Here is a 4,832-nt window from a genome sequence, read left to right on the forward strand (position 1 = left end):
ATTTTTAGGTGACTTGTCATGTCTCTTTAAAATTGTAAGCGCTTGATATCGTTCACTCACTTTCTTAGGGTGATTTTCTTTCTCTTTTCTTTGTACTGTATTTATACGCTATCATCATCAAACGTCAAAGTTCAGTTCCAATACTCAAGAACACAAGTACAGAGAACGTATGAAAGTACCCGGATGTAAGTACCCGGATGTGTTCTTGATATCAAGGATGCATCGAATGCAGACATGCACATATGCATATAGTAGTGAGAGAGCTCAAATTGTTGAAGATCTTAAAGAATTGAAAGTCCAACTAACCATTAAAGAGTTACTCCAGAGTGCACAGAAAGAATCTAGAATTACCCTATTTTATTTAGGTTTCTGAGAGAGTCACGTTTGTTACACAGAATTTAAGGTTGTATAAAGGTTTATAAGGAAATAGTATTTTATTTGTTATTATTATTATTATTTTTTTATTAAGATTATTTAGCCTGGTAGTATTTTCCACTTCCTCCTCCTTGGTCTTCACACTCCATCCCAGTAGGTGGCGGATATGCACCAAAAGCTAGGTTGTTGTTAATACGTCATAGGTCAAAGAGCATACGGGTCACATGACCATAAAACATGGCCTACGCAGTATGTCTGAACTATATTCATACTACTCCCACTCATACTATATAGAACGTACTGTTTTGACGGCCGATAGGTAGGTACTTATTCAAATTCAGTACATACTGTCACAGTATGCGATTTTCGCAGCCATGCACATACCAAACACGCTTGATGTCATTGCTTGGCGTCCAACAGAGTTCGTTCTTCCAAGGTTTTTCTATATAGTTTTCATGTTAATTAGTTTCCCCAGGTGTGTCTTATCTCGTTTTCCCTGTTTATTTATAGCCATTGTGTTTCTTTTGTTTGTTTGTCAGTCGTTGTTTGAAGTTTGTGTGTTCTTTTGTGTCTTTCGTTGGTTTTATTAAAAGTATAAACTGCATTAGGATCCGCTTCCATGCCTGGTTTCCGCATGTGTATGTGTGCGTTCTCGTTGTTTGCAGTTTTAGAACAACTACTTTTATTTTTAATTCTGTCAAAAATGAAAGATAGGATAGGATGAAATCAGTTATTAAGTCTGTCTGGGCCTCATTTATCAATCTAACGTAGAAACGTGCGCAGAAATCGATTTACGACAGGGTTTACGTGTGATTCATCAAACATTCGTATGCCGCCAATCTCATCATACGAATGATCGTACCTACAAATGTGGAGGCTGAAATCGGTCGTAATTTACATATAACGCCCCTATAAATTCAGGGTGTAGACGCCTCGCCCCTAGATTTTGCGACACGGAGAAACGTAATCCGGCCAAAATTAGGATTTTTTTTCTGATTTAGGAATTAAAATTTAACCTTGGAAAGCGGAATCAAAGGAAGTAAAAAAAAAAATTTTTTGAAAGAGATCGTTGCGGTCAACAGCGTTGGTGTAGTGAACCGATCTCCAGCTGAGGTTTGTATTTTTTACTGGATATTTATGTTTTGTAAATATGACCGCAAATATTTTATTTTATTATACTGTTTCACTATTATAAATTTACACTGAAAGTATTGTTGTTGCTTTACATTACTTTGGTTGTATAATGCATTTAAATTTAAACTAAATTAATCTGACTTCAGTCTTGAAAAACTTTAAATTACATTTATTATAGAATAATGTTTATATGTAGGCTACATGTTTTTATACAGTTTTCTTCATTTAGGTGAAGAAAAAATGGTCTGTTACGGAGGAGACAGATGCATGTTTCTAAAGCAGGATAAAGGTTTAAAATCTAATGCTGCTAATCTTGCATTTCAGGTTGCTTAAATCAAGCACACACAATTTTATGTTTGCTTCATTTACTTTTTCTCTTTCAGGTCTGTCAGAGGCAGGACCAGTGGTCTTCAGGCCCCACTGGAACCTGCCACACAAAGCAAGGCAACCTGTGACCCAGTGCGCATCTTCCATCCCATCGAACATCGCATATTCACAATAATGTGAATAAGCAACTAATTAACAAATTAATTTTGAATTTTATCAAAACATACATTTAAAAATGTATCCGTCATGTTTACGTATATGTCTGACATCCACGACACTCCTCCGATCCGTTCTGTGATTGGGCGCTCACAAGGATTCCTGGGTAGGGGACATCAGTAGTGTCTGCATCAATGTGGGCTTCACCGAAGACCACATCGAGGGCACAAAGGAGGCGCTCGCGAGCAGACTTCTGAGCACTAAAAAGACAAATGGGACACCCTACGGACTCGTAGACTTGGCGAGCACGCGCAATTTAAATCCACAAGACCGCAAGTCCACATGAAGTGCGCCATTTGGGACAGGGCCCAAATACCCCCACTTGCGGTCTTGACCACTTGAGAGCGTGTGCATGCGACAGGAAGTAAGAGCGCAAGTCTGTCCAATGTCTCAAAAACGCAAAAGTGCAGTGCCCTTAACGCACACTAGACCCACACTATGGTCCTGTCCCAAATGGCGCACTTGCGGTCTCGTGGACTTAAATTGCAGAACGGATGGGAGGAGTGTCGTGGATGTCAGACATATACGTAAACATGACGGATACATTTTTAAATGTATGTTTTGATAAAATTCACGTATGAACGTAGCGAGGAAGGCGGGACGAGAGCCGTGGGGCAGGAAGGCGGGGCCGGTGGCGTGAGTGATAATGAGTATCAGCTGTACGCGCACCGGTCCCCCATGCCTCACGGAGGAGATCGGGAGCATAAGAGGACGAGCAACAGGACTGCCGACGAGAGAGGACCGGGCCCAGACATGTTAAGTTTTGTTTATGTTTGTGTGTGGCCTTTTTACTTCCGTGTTATTGTTTGGTTATTTTATTAAAGTTTATTGTTAACTGTTCACCAGTTCCCGCCTCCTTCCTTCCCTACATTGAACCGTGTTAGAATTAATTTATTAATTAGTTACTTATTCGTATTATTGCTTATTTATTTTCTATTAAGCCAGCTATTCAAGAATAAAAACTTTTAATGCAGTGCATTTTCTTACTTAAGGTAATAAGCCATGTTTTGTTGTAGATCTATATCTAGTTGTCTCTGGGCTCAGTAAAGCTGAACAACACAGCTTCTGTATTATAGAGAAATATTAAATAACAACATATATGCATATTAAGAAGTGTATACAGAAGAATAGTGTATACAAATAAATACATATACATAAGCAGTTTCATTTAAGTCATGACAAATGAATGCATTACAAACATAAGTATCTATTGTATAATGCTCGGGTGACATATCAACATATGAACTACAGAACAATAAAAACCCGCAGCTCCTGTCCCAAAAAACAACAATGGGACAACAAGTGGTCGACTTCACGCGGCGCTGCGCAGACTGATCAGCGAATGACAACAAAGTACCGCGAGAGAGATTAGAAAGCACCGCTTGCTCTTTCCAGTGTGATGACCTCAAGTCTCTCCCAAAGTGCACTCCCATGTACCCTTGTGGACTCGTGCCTAGTGCCCTATAGGTCTGCACTTCCTGACATCACCAAGTGTGGACTCAGAGGAGGTCCACAAGACTGGAGTGCGCCATTTGGGACAGGGCCTATCTTGAATACCGAGCAGTATTCAGGGCTAAGTGTATCCCATCATGCATCACGTTCTGGATATATCATGAGACTTTTTGCTCAGAAGTTATACAACTACTTTTTAAGGTTATATCTTTATTTATTTTATGTTTGGCTAACATGAGTTTTTCTTTTGTTTTTGCTTTTTTGGGTAGAGCTGCTTTGATACAATACAATTAACATTATACAAATAAATCTGACTTGACTTGACTATATAATTAATTAGATATCACATTTAATTTCTTAGTAAAACGTAGGTTGCACGTTTTATTGGTGAAAACTTCAGTTATGTATTTTGTAAAACTGCTTTTTATCACATACTTAGAAACACCACATTAATTAACGTTACATGTTTGCACTTGCTAAGTGTGTCCCAATGGGTTAGAAACACTACATGCTCACTTGGGATCTTCACATCCACTAGAACACTTGGGCCAAAAACAGGACATACGTCATGAAAGTAGTCAAGTGCAAAGACCGCAAGTGGGGGTATTTGGACACAGACAGAGAGAGAGAAGCAGCAAGTTTGCGTTAGGTGGCTGTTGTGCCTGATGCCGATGCTTCCAAAAATAAAACTAAAGAACGTAAATCTACCCGGTGTAACCCGTGTTTTATTTGTGTTATTTGTATCCACGTTGAAGAGACTGGAGGGTTTACAGCAGAAAATAAGGGTTACAATAGCAACAATACCAAATTAAGTTTAAACAATCAACATTATCAAAATTTCTATCATGATTTCAATAACCCGTCAGGCAGTTCGCAGCCAAAAATATTCCGTTTTTTTTTTATTGCACTTTTATCTAAGTTTGTGTCTGAAAAAATGATATACTGTATGTACAAATGTCTTTGTCCCAAAAATCGTTTTAGGTATTTTGAGTTATGATACAAAATACATTTAAAACCATTTAAAAATACATTTAATAAATGCCAAGTTATTTTTGGTATACAACGTTTCACTGACATATTTAGTGGGACTATTATTTACCTCAAAAGGAAATCTAACTTTGTATTTAAAAGAAAAACAAGACAAACAAATACAATATATGAACAAAGATTGTACAAGATGTACATTTGCACAAGAATCCACCCATGATCCAGAAGCACTGCATTCTCTCTGAGACATAGCTCCAATTTTTATTATTCATGCAAAACCAGGAAATAAAAAGCTACACAATGTTCTCCATTTTATTTTAAGACAAAAATAACATATTAGC

General features: G+C 37.9%; 1 long non-coding RNA gene across 1 annotated transcript; it reads left to right on the forward strand.

Moving 5' to 3' along the window:
* Window positions 1-620: 620 nt before the first annotated feature.
* Window positions 621-3,046, forward strand: LOC130550631 (uncharacterized). Its single transcript, XR_008962458.1, has 3 exons — window positions 621-1,488; window positions 1,739-1,798; window positions 1,893-3,046. It is a non-coding gene; the product is annotated as an uncharacterized LOC130550631 (long non-coding RNA).
* Window positions 3,047-4,832: the final 1,786 nt, after the last annotated feature.

Source organism: Triplophysa rosa, unplaced genomic scaffold (assembly GCF_024868665.1).
Source record: "Triplophysa rosa unplaced genomic scaffold, Trosa_1v2 scaffold376, whole genome shotgun sequence".
Lineage (NCBI taxonomy): Eukaryota > Metazoa > Chordata > Actinopteri > Cypriniformes > Nemacheilidae > Triplophysa > Triplophysa rosa.